Consider the following 13,029-nt stretch of genomic DNA (forward strand, 5'->3'; position numbering starts at 1 on the left):
TGGATGCTGATGGAAATAAGAGATAAAGAGCAGTGGATGCTGATGGAAATAAGAGATAAAGAGCAGTAGCTGCTGAAGGAAATAAGACGAGATAAAGAGCAGTAGGCGCTGAAGGAAATAAGACAAGATAAAGAGCAGTACAAGCTGATGGAAATAAGAGAAGATAAAGAGCAGTAGATGCTGATGGAAATAAAATGAGACAAAAAGCAGTAAACGCAGATGGAAATAAGAAGAGATAAAGAGCAGTGGATGCAATGGAAATAAGACAAAATAAAGAGCACTATACGCTGATGGAAATAAGACAAGATAAAGAGCAGTATACCCTGTTGGAAATAACACGAGATAAAGAGCAGTATACGCTGATGTAAATTAGACGAGATGAAGAGCAGTACACGCTGATGGAAATAAGAGAAGATAAAGAGCAGTAGACGCAGATGGAAATAAGATGAGATAAAGAGCATTAGACGCTGATGGAAATAAGAAAAGATAAAGAGCTGTACACGATGAACGAAATCATACAAGATAAAGAGCAGTAGATGCTGATGGAAATAAGACAAGATAAAGAGCAGTAGACGCTGACGGAAATAAGACGAGATAACGAGAAGTAGACGCTGATGGAAAGAAGACAAGATAAAGAGCAGTAGATGCTGATGGAAATAAGATGAGATAAAGAGAAGTAAACGCAGATGGAAATAAGACGAGATAAAGAGCAGTAGACTCAGATGGAAATAAGAAAAGATAAAGAGCAGATTACGCTGATGGAAATAAGACAAGATAAAGAGCAGTAAACGCTGATGGAAATAAGACAAGATAAAGAGCAGTAGACGCTGATGGAAATAAGAGAAGAAAAAAGCAGTAGACGCTGATGGAAATAACAAAAGATAAAGAGCTGTATACGCTGAACGAAATTAGACAAGATAAAGAGCAGTAGACGCTGATGGAAATAAGACAAGATAAAGAGCAGTAGACGCTGATGGAAATAAGACGAGATAACGAGAAGTAGACGCTGATGGAAATAAGACAAGATAAAGAGCAGTAGATGCCGATGGAATTAAGATGATATAAAGAGCAGTAAACGCAGATGTAAATAAGAAGAGATAAAGAGTAGTGGACGCTGATGGAAATAAGACGAGATAACGAGAAGTAGACGCAGATGGAAATAAGACAAAATAATGAGCAGGATACGCTGATGGAAATAAGACAAGATAAAGAGCAGTATACGCTGATGGGAATAAGACGAGATAAAGAGCAGTAAACGCTGATGGAAATAAGACAAGATAAAGAGCAGTAGACGCTGATTGAAATAAGACAAGATAACGAGCAGTAGATGCTGATGGAAATAAGATGAGATAAAAAGCAGTAAACGCAGATGGAAATAAGAAGAGATAAAGAGTAGAAGACGCTGATCAAAATAATAGATAAAGATCAGTAGAAGCTGATGGAAATAAGACGAGATAATGAGCAGTAGACACTTATGGAAATAAGAGATAAAGGGCAGTAGACGCTGTTGTAAATAAGAGATAAAGAGCAGTAGACGCTGATGAAAATAAGGAGATAAAGAGCAGTCGACGCTGATGGAAATAAGAGAAGATAGAGAGCAGTAGACGCAGATGGAAATAAGATGAGATAAAGAGCATTAGACACTGATGGAAATAAGAAAAGATAAAGAGCTGTACACGCTGAACGAAATCAGACAAGATAAAGAGCAGTAGATGCTGATGGAAATAAGATGAGATAAAAAGCAGTAAACGCAGATGGAAATAAGAAGAGATAAAGAGCAGTGTACGCAATGGAAATAAGACAAAATAAAGAGCACTATACGCTGATGGAAATATGACAAGATAAAGAGCAGTATACCCTGTTGGAAATAACACGAGATAAAGAGCAGTATACGCTGAAGTAAATTAGACGAGATGAAGAGCAGTAGACGCTGATGGAAATAAGATGAGATAAAGAGCATTAGACGCTGATGGAAATAAGAAAAGATAAAGTGCTGTACACGCTGAACGAAATCAGACAAGATAAAGAGCAGTAGATGCTGATGGAAATAAGACAAGATAAAGAGCAGTAGACGCTGATGGAAATAAGACGAGAAAACGAGAAGTAGACGCTGATGGAAATAAGACAAGATAAAGAGCAGTAGATGCTGATGGAAATAAGATGAGATAAAGAGCAGTAAACGCAGATGTAAAAAAGAAGAGATAAAGAGTAGTGGACGCAGATGGAAATAAGACAAAATAAAGAGAAGTAGACGCTGATGGAAATAAGACGAGATAACGAGAAGTAGACGCTGATGGAAATAAGAAAAGATAAAGAGCAGTAGACGCTGATGAAAATAAGAGAAGAAAAAAGCCGTAGATGGTCATGGAAATAAGACAAGATAAAGAGCAGTAGACGCTGATGGAAATAAGAGAAAACGAGCAATAGACGCTGATGGAAATAAGACGAGATAACGAGCAGTAGACACTTATGGAAATAAGAGATAAAGAGCATTAAATGCTGATGGTAATAAAACAAGATAAAGAGCAGTATACGCTGATGGAAATAAGAGAAGAAAAAAGCAGTAGACGCTCATGGAAATAAGACAAGATAAAGAGCAGTAGACACTGATGGAAATAAGACGAGTTAAAGAGCAGTAGACGCTGATGGAAATAAGACAAGATAAAGAGCAGTAGACGCTGATGGAAATAAGAGAAGAAAAAAGCAGTAGACGCAGATGGAAATAAGACGAGATAAAGAGCAGTAGACGCTGATGTGAATAAGAAATAGCGAGCAGTAGATGCTGATGGACATAAGACGAGATAAAGAGCAGTAAACGCTGATGGAAATAAGACAAGATAAAGAGCAGTAGACGCTGATGGAAATAAGACGAGATAAAGAGCAGTAGACGCAGATGGAAATAAGACAAGATAAAGAGCAGATTACGCTGATGGAAATAAGACAAGATAAAGGGCAGTAAACGCTGATGGAAATAAGAAAAGATAAAGAGCAGTAGACGCTGATGGAAATAAGATAAGATAAAGAGCAGTAGACGCTGATGGAAATAAGACGAGATAAAGAGCAGTAGATGCTGATGGAAATAAGAGATAAAGAACAGTAGACGCTGATGGAAATAAGACGAGATAAAGTGTACTAGACGCTTATGGAAATAAGAGATGAAGGGCAGTAGACTCTGATCGAAATAATAGATAAAGAGCAGTAAAAGCTGATGGAAATAAGACGAGATAACGAGCAGTAGACACTTATGGAGATAAGAGATAAAGAGCATTAAATGCTGATGGAAATAAAACAAGATAAAGAGCAGTATACGCTGATGGAAATAAGACGAGATAAAAGCAGTAGACGCTTATGGAAATAAGGGATAAAGAGCAGTGGACGCTGATGGAAATAAGAGATAAAGAGCAGTAACCGCTGAAGGAAATAAGACAAGATAAAGAGCAGTAGACGCTGATGGAAATAAGAGAAGATAAAGAGCAGTAGACGCAGATGGAAATAAGATGAGATAAAGCGCATTAGACGCTGATGGAAATAAGAAAAGATAAAGAGCTGTACACGCTGAACGAAATCAGACCAGATAAAGAGCAGTAGACGCTGATGGAAATAAGACAAGATAAAGAGCAGTAGACGCTGATGGAAATAAGACGAGATAACGAGAAGTAGACGCAGATGGAAATAAGACAAAATAAAGAGCAGGATACGCTGACGGAAATAAGACAAGATTAAGAGCAGTATACCCTGATGGAAATAACACGAGATAAAGACAAGTATACGCTGATGGCAATTAGACGAGATGAAGAGCAGTAGACGCTGATGGAAATAAGAGAAGATAAAGAGTAGTAGACGCTGATGGAAATAAGTTGAGATAAAGAACATTAGACGCTGATGGAAATAAGACAAGATAAAGACCATTATACGCTGATATAATAAAACAATATAAAGAGCAGTAAACGCTGAAGGAAATAAAAGAAGATAAAGAGCAGTAGACGCTGATGGAAATAAGAGAAGAAAAAAGCAGTAGACGATCATGGAAATAAGACAAGATAAAGAGCAGTAGACGCTGATGGAAATAAGAGAAAACGAGCAATAGACGCTGATGGAAATAAGACGAGATAAAGAGTAGTAGACGCTGATCGAAATAATAGATAAAGATCAGTAGAAGCTGATGGAAATAAGACGAGATAATGAGCGGTAGACACTTATGGAAATAAGAGATAAAGGGCAGTAGACGCTGTTGTAAATAAGAGATAAAGAGCAGTAGACGCTGATGGAATTAAGGAGATAAAGAGCAGTCGACGCTGATGTAAATAAGATGAGTTGAAGAGCAGTACTCGCTGATGGAAACAAGAGGAGATAAAGAGCATTAGACGCTGATGGAAAAAAGAGAACATAAAGAGCAGTACACGCTGATGGAAATAAGAGAAGAAAAAAGCAGTAGACGCTCATGGAAATAAGACAAGATAAAGAGCAGTAGACGCTGATGGAAATAAGACAAGATAAAGAGCAGTAGATGCTGATGGAATTAAGATGATATAAAGAGCAGTAAACGCAGATGTAAATAAGAAGAGATAAAGAGTAGTGGACGCAGATGGAAATAAGACGAGATAAAGAGCAGTAGACGCAGATGGAAATAAGACAAGATAAAGAGCAGTATACGCTGATAGAAATAAGACGAGATAAAGAGCAGTAAACGCTGATGGAAATAAGACAAGATAAAGAGCAATAGACGCTGATTGAAATAAGACAAGATAAAGAACAGTAGACGCTGATGGAAATAAGACGAGATAAAGAGTACTAGATGCTTATGGAAATAAGAGATGAAGGGCAGTAGACGCTGATCGAAATAATAGATAAAGAGCAGTAAAAGCTGATGGAAATAAGACGAGATAACGAGCAGTAGACACTTATGGAAATAAGAGATAATTAGCATTAAAAGCTGATGGAAATAAAACAAGATAAAGAGTTTTAGAAGCTGATGGAAAAAAGAGAAGATAAAGAGCAGGATATGCTGATGGAAATAAGACAAGATAAAGAGCAGTATACGCTGATGGAAATAAGACAAGATAAAGAGCAAGATACGCTGATGGAAATAAGAAAATAAAGAGCAGTAGATGCTGATGGAAATAAGACGAGATAAAAGCAGTAGATGCTTATGGAAATAAGAGATAAAGAGCAGTGGATGCTGATGGAAATAAGAGATAAAGAGCAGTGGATGCTGATGGAAATAAGAGATAAAGAGCAGTAGCTGCTGAAGGAAATAAGACGAGATAAAGAGCAGTAGGCGCTGAAGGAAATAAGACAAGATAAAGAGCAGTAGATGCTGATGGAAATAAAATGAGATAAAAAGCAGTAAACGCAATGGAAATAAGACTAGATAAAGAGCAGTAGACGCTGATCGAAATAAGAGAAGATAAAGAGCAGTAGACGCTGATGGAAATAAGACGAGCTAAAGAGCACTAGACGCTGATGGAAATAAAAGATGAAGAGCAGTAGACGCTGATGGAAATAAGACGAGATAAAGATCAGGATACGCTGATGGAAATAAGACAAGATAAAGAGCAGTATACGATGATGGAAATAAGAGAAGAAAAAAGCAGTAGACGCTGATGGAAATAAGACGAGATAAAGAACAGTAAACGCAGATGGAAATAAGACAAGATATAGAGCAGTAGACACTGATGGAAATAAGACAAGATAAAGAGCAGTATACGCTGATGGAAATAAGACTAGATAAAGAGCAGTAGACGCTGATGGAAATAATAGAAGATAAAGAGCAGTAGACGCTGATGGAAATAACACAAGATAAAGAGCAGAGTACGCTGATATAATAAGACAAGGTAAAGAGCAGTAAACGCTGAAGGAAATTAGACAAGATAAAGAGCAGTACACGCTGATATAATAGGACAAGATAAAGAGCAGTAGACACTCATGGAAATAAGACAAGATAAAGAGCAGTAAACGCTGATGGAAATTAGACAAGATAAAGAGCAGTAGACGCTGATGGAAATAAGACGAGATAAAGGACAGTATACGCTGATTGAAATAAGAGATAAAGAGCAGTAGCCACTGAAGGAAATAAGACGAGATAACGAGTAGTAGACGCTGATCGAAATAAGACATAAAGAGCAGTAGAAGCTGATGGAAATAAGACGAGATAAAGAGCAGTAGACGCTGATGGAAATAAGAGTTAACGAGCAGTAGACGCTGATGGAAATAAGACGAGATAAAGAGCAGTTGACGCTGATGGAAATAAGAGTTAACGAGCAGTAGACGCTGATGGAAATAAGACGAGATAAAGAGCAGTAGATGCTGATGGAAATAAGAGAAGAAAAAAGCAGTAGACGCTCATGGAAATAAGACGAGATAAAGAGCAGTAGACGCTGATGGAAATAAGAGAAGAAAAAAGCAGTAGGCGCTGATGGAAATAAGCCGAAATAAAGAGCAGTAGACGCTGATGAAAATAAGAGATAACGAGCAGTGGACGCTGATGGAAATAAGACGAGATAAAGAGCAGTAGACGATTTTGGAAATAAGATATAAAGAGCAGTAGACGCTGATGGAAATAAGACTAGATAAGGAGCAGTAGACGCTGATGGAAATAAGACGATAAAGAGCAGTAGACGCTGATGGAAATAATAGATAAGGAGCAGTAGACGCTGATGGAAATAAGAAATGATAAAGAGCAGTAGAGGCTGATGGAAATAAGCAAGATAAAGAGCAGTATACGCTGATGGAAATTAGACGAGATGAAGAGCAGTAGACGCTGATGGAAATAAGAGAAGAAAAAGCAGTAGACGCTGATGGAAGTAATACGAGATAAAGAGCAGTAGACGCTGATGGAAATAAGAGATAACGAGCAGTAGATTCTGATGGAAATATGACGAGATAAAGAGCAGTAGATGCTGATGGAAGTAAGAGATGATAAAGAGCAGTATACTCTCATGGAAATAACATGAGATAAAGAGCAGTATACGATGATGGAAATTAGACGAGATGAAGAGCAGTGGACGCTGATCGAAATAAGCGAAGATAAAGAGCAGTAGACGCTGATGGAAATAAGATGAGATAAAGAGCATTAGACGTTGATGGAAATAAGACGAGATAAAGAGCAGTAGACGCTGATGGAAATAAGAGATGAAGAGCAGTAGACGCTGATGCAAATAAGACGAGATAAAGATCAGTATACGCTGATGGAAATAAGACAAGATAAAGAGCAGTAGACGCTGATGGAAATAAGAGAAGATAAAGAGTAGCAGAGGCTGATGGAATGAAGAAGATAATGAGCAGGAGAAGCTGATGGAAATAAGAGGAGATAAAGAGCAGTAAACACAGATGGAAATAATATGAGATAAAGAGCATTAGACGCTGATGGAAATAAGACGAGATAAAGAGCAGTAGACGCTGATGGAAATAAGAGATGAAGAGCAGTAGACACTGATGGAAATAAGACGAGATAAAGATCAGTATACGCTGATGGAAATAAGACAAAATAAAGAGCAGTAGACGCTGATGGAAATAAGAGAAGAAAAAAGCAGTAGACGCTAATGGAAATAAGACAAGATAAAGGACAGTAGACGCTGATGGAAATAAGACGAGATAAAGAGCAGTAGACGCTGATGGAAATAAGACTAGATAAAGAGCAGTAGACGCTGATGGAAATAAGACTAGATAAAGAGCAGTAGACGCTGATGGAAATAATAGAAGATAAAGAGCAGTAGACGCTGATGGAAATAACACAAGATAAAGAGCAGAGTACGCTGATATAATAAGACATGGTAAAGAGCAGTAAACACTGAAGGAAATTAGACAAGATAAAGAGCAGTACACGCTGATATAATAGGACAAGATAAAGAGCAGAGGATGCTCATGGAAATAAGACAAGATAAAGAGCAGTAAACTCTGATGGAAATAAGACAAGATAAAGGGCAGTAGACGCTGATGGAAATAAGACGAAATAAAGAGCAGTATACGCTGATGGAAATAAGAGAAGAAAAAAGCAGCAGACGCTGATGGAAATAAGACGAGATAAAGAGCAGTAAACGTTCATGGAAATAAGAGAAGATAAAGAGCAGTGGACGCTGATGGAAATAAGACTAGATAAAGAGCAGTAGACGCTGATGGAAATAACACAAGATAAAGAGCAGAGTACGCTGATATAATAAGACAAGGTAAAGAGCAGTAAACGCTGAAGGAAATTAGACAAGATAAAGAGCAGTACACGCTGACATAATAGGACAAGATAAAGAGCAGTAGATGCTCATGGAAATAAGACAAGATAAAGAGCAGTAAACGCTGATGGAAATTAGACAAGATAAAGAGCAGTAGACGCTGATGGAAATAAGACGAGATAAAGAACAGTATACGCTGATTGAAATAAGAGATAAAGAGCAGTAGCCACAGAAGGAAATAAGACGAGATAACGAGTAGTAGACGCTGATCGAAATAAGACATAAAGAGCAGTAGAAGCTGATGGAAATAAGACGAGATAAAGAGCAGTAGACGCTGATGGAAATAAGACGAGATAAAGAGCAGTAGACGCTGATGGAAAAAAGAGTTAACGAGCAGTAGACGCTGATGGAAATAAGACGAGATAAAGAGCAGTAGACGCTGATGGAAATAAGAGTTAACGAGCAGTAGAGGCTGATGGAAATAAGACGAGATAAAGAGCAGTAGATGCTGATGGAAATAAGAGAAGAAAAAAGCAGTAGACGCTCATGGAAATAAGATGAGATAAAGAGCAGTAGACGCTGATGGAAATAAGAGAAGAAAAAAGCAGTAGGCGCTGATGGAAATAAGCCGAAATAAAGAGCATTAGACGCTGATGAAAATAAGAGATAACGAGCAGTGGACGCTGATGGAAATAAGACGAGATAAAGAGCAGTAGACGATTTTGGAAATAAGATATAAAGAGCAGTAGACGCTGATGGAAATAAGACGAGATAAGGAGCAGTAGACGCTGATGGAAATAAGACGATAAAGAGCAGTAGACGCTGATGGAAATAATAAATAAGGAGCAGTAGACGCTGATGGAAATAAGAAATGATAAAGAGCAGTATACGCTGATGGAAATAAGAGAAGAAAAAAGCAGTAGACGCTGATGGAAATAAGACGAGATAAAGAGCAGTAAACGTTGATGGAAATAAGAGAAGATAAAGAGCAGTGGACGCTGATGGAAATAAGACTAGATAAAGAGCAGTAGACGTAGACGCTGATGGAAATAATAGATGATAAAGAGCAGTAGACGCTGATGGAAATAACACAAGATAAAGAGCAGAGTACGCTGATATAATAAGACAAGATAAAGAGCAGTAAACGCTGAAGGAAATAAAAGAAGATAAAGAGCAGTAGACGCTGATGGAAATAAGACATGATAAAGAGCAGTAGACGCCAATGGAAATAAGATGAGATAAAGAGCAGTAACGGCTGATGGATATAAGACAAGATAAAAAACAGTAGACGCTGATTAAAAAAAGACATGATAAAGAGCAGTAGACGCCAATGGAAATAATACGAGATAAAGAGCAGTAGAGGCTGATGGATATAAGACAAGATAAACAGAAGTAGACGCTGATTGAAATAAGAGATGAAGAGCAGTAGACGCTGATGGAAATAAGACGAGATAAAGATCAGTATACGCTGATGGAAATAAGACAAGATAAAGAGCAGTAGTCGCTGATGGAAATAAGAGAAGGAAAAAGCAGTAGACGCTCATGGAAATAAGACAAGATAAAGAGCAGTAGAGGCTGATGGAAATAAGATGAGATAAAGAACAGTATAAGCTGATGGAAATAAGAGATAAAGAGCAGTAGGCACTGAAGGAAATATGACGAGATAAAGAGTAGTAGACGCTGATCGAAATAAGTGATAAAGAACAGTAGAAGCTGATGGAAATAAGACGAGATAAAGAGCAGTATACACCGATGGAAATAAGCCGAGATAAATAGCACTAGACGCTGATGGAAATCAGTGATAATAAATAGCAGTTTACGCTGACGTAAATAAGAAAACATAAAGAGCAGTCGACACTGATGGAAATAAGACGAGATAAAGAGTAGTAAATGCTGATGGAAATAAAACAAGATAAAGTGCAGGAGACGCTGATGGAAATAAGATAAGATAAAGAGCAGTACACGCTGAACGAAATCAGACAAGATAAAGAGTAGTAGACGCCGAACGAAATCAGACAAGATAAAGAGCAGTAGACACTGATGGAAATAAGATATGATAAAGAGCAGTAGACGCTGATGGAAATTAGACATGATAACAAGAAGTAGACGCCAATGGAAATAAGACAAAATATTGAGCAGTAGATGCCGATGGAAATAAGATGAGATAAAGAGCAGTCGACGCTGATGGAAATTGGACAAGATAAAGAGCAGTAGACGCTGATGGAAATAAGACAAGATAAAGAGCAGTAGACGCTGATAGAAATAAGAGATGAAGATCAGTAGACGCTGATGGAAATAAGACGAGATAAAGATCAGTATATGCTGATGGAAATAAGACAAGATAAAGAGCAGTAGACGCTGATTGAAATAAGACGATAAACAGCAGTAGACGCTGATGGAAATAATAGATAAAGAGCAGTAGACGCTGATGGAAATAAGAGAAGAAAAAAGCAGTAGGCGCTGATGGAAATAAGTCGAGATAACGAGCAGTAGACGCTGATGAAAATAAGAGATAACGAGCAGTGGATGCTGATGGATATAAGACGAGATAAAGAGCAGTATACGATTATGGAAATAAGAGATAAAGAGCAGTAGACGCTGATGGAAATAAGAGGAGATAAGGAGCAGTAGAGGCTGATGGAAATAAGAGAAGAAAAAAGTAACAAACGCTCATGGAAATAAGACAAGATAAAGAGCAGTAGACGCTGATTGAAATAAGACGATAAAGAGCAGTAGACGCTGATGGAAATAATAGATAAAGAGCAGTAGACGCTGATGGAAATAAGAAATGATAAAGAGCAGTAGAGGCTGATGGAAATAAGACAAGATAAAGAGCAGTAGACGCTGATGGAAATAAGAGGACATAAGAGCAGGATATGCTGATGGAAATAAGAGAAGAAAAAGCAGTAGACGCTGATGGAAGTAATACGAGATAAAGAGCAGTAGACGCTGATGGAAATAAGGGATAACGAGCAGTAGATGCTGATGGAAATAAGACGAGATAAAGAGCAGTAGATGCTGATGGAAATAAGAGATGATAAAGAGCAGTATACTCTCATGGAAATAACACGAGATAAAGAGCAGTATACGATGATGGAAATTAGACGAGATGAAGAGCAGTAGACGCTGATGGAAATAAGCAAGATAAAGAGCAGTATACGCTGATGGAAATTAGACGAGATGAAGAGCAGTTTACGCTGATGGAAATAAGAGAAGAAAAAGCAGTAGACGCTGATGGAAGTAATACGAGATAAAGAGCAGTAGACGCTGATGGAAATAAGAGATAACGAGCAGTAGATGCTGATGGAAATATGACGAGATAAAGAGCAGTAGATGCTGATGGAAATAAGAGATGATAAAGAGCAGTATACTCTCATGGAAATAACATGAGATAAAGAGCAGTATACGATGATGGTAATTAGACGAGATGAAGAGCAGTGGACGCTGATCGAAATAAGCGAAGATAAAGAGCAGTAGACGCTGATGGAAATAAGATGAGATAAAGAGCATTAGACGTTGATGGAAATAAGACGAGATAAAGAGCAGTAGACGCTGATGGAAATAAGAGATGAAGAGCAGTAGACGCTGATGAAAATAAGACGAGATAAAGATCAGTATACGCTGATGGAAATAAGACAAGATAAAGAGCAGTAGACGCTGATGGAAATAAGAGAAGATAAAGAGTAGCAGAGGCTGATGGAATGAAGAAGATAATGAGCAGGAGAAGCTGATGGAAATAAGAGGAGATAAAGAGCAGTAAACACAGATGGAAATAAGATGAGATAAAGAGCATTAGACGCTGATGGAAATAAGACGAGATAAAGAGCAGTAGACGCTGATGGAAATAAGAGATGAAGAGCAGTAGACGCTGATGGAAATAAGACGAGATAAGGAGCAGTAGACGCTGATGGAAATAAGAGAAGAAAAAAGTAACAGACGCTCATGGAAATAAGACAAGATAAAGAGAAGTAGACGCTGATTGAAATAAGACGATAAAGAGCAGTAGACGCTGATGGAAATAATAGATAAAGAGCAGTAGACGCTGATGGAAATAAGAAATGATAAAGAGCAGTAGAGGCTGATGGAAATAAGACAAGATAAAGAGCAGTAGACGCTGATGGAAATAAGAGGACATAAGAGCAGGATATGCTGATGGAAATAAGCAAGATAAAGAGCAGTATACGCTGATGGAAATTAGACGAGATGAAGAGCAGTAGACGCTGATGGAAATAAGAGAAGAAAAAGCAGTAGAGGCTGATGAAAGTAATACGAGATAAAGAGCAGTAGACGCTGATGGAAATAAGAGATAACGAGCAGTAGATGCTGATGGAAATAAGACGAGATAAAGAGCAGTAGATGCTGATGGAAATAAGAGATGATAAAGAGCAGTATACTCTCATGGAAATAACACGAGATAAAGAGCAGTATACGATGATGGGAATTAGACGAGATGAAGAGCAGTAGACGCTGATGGAAATAACACAAGATAAAGAGCAGAGTACGCTGATGGAAATTAGACGAGATGAAGAGCAGTAGACGCTGATGGAAATAAGCAAGATAAAGAGCAGTATACGCTGATGGAAATTAGACGAGATGAAGAGCAGTTTACGCTGATGGAAATAAGAGAAGAAAAAGCAGTAGACGCTGATGGAAGTAATACGAGATAAAGAGCAGTAGACGCTGATGGATATAAGAGATAACGAGCAGTAGATGCTGATGGAAATATGACGACATAAAGAGCAGTAGATGCTGATGGAAATAAGAGATGATAAAGAGCAGTATACTCTCATGGAAATAACATGAGATAAAGAGCAGTATACGATGATGGAAATTAGACGAGATGAAGAGCAGTGGACGCTGATCG

The 13,029-nt window shown here is 38.0% G+C and overlaps 1 protein-coding gene across 1 annotated transcript in view; it reads right to left on the reverse strand.

The window, feature by feature from the left end:
* st3gal2 (ST3 beta-galactoside alpha-2,3-sialyltransferase 2) overlaps positions 1–13,029 on the reverse strand; it is a 1,083,354-nt gene that overhangs the window by 712,238 nt on the left and 358,087 nt on the right. The gene's annotated exons all lie outside the window — the stretch shown is intronic.

The sequence above is a fragment of the Narcine bancroftii genome, chromosome 10, assembly GCF_036971445.1.
Source record: "Narcine bancroftii isolate sNarBan1 chromosome 10, sNarBan1.hap1, whole genome shotgun sequence".
NCBI lineage: Eukaryota > Metazoa > Chordata > Chondrichthyes > Torpediniformes > Narcinidae > Narcine > Narcine bancroftii.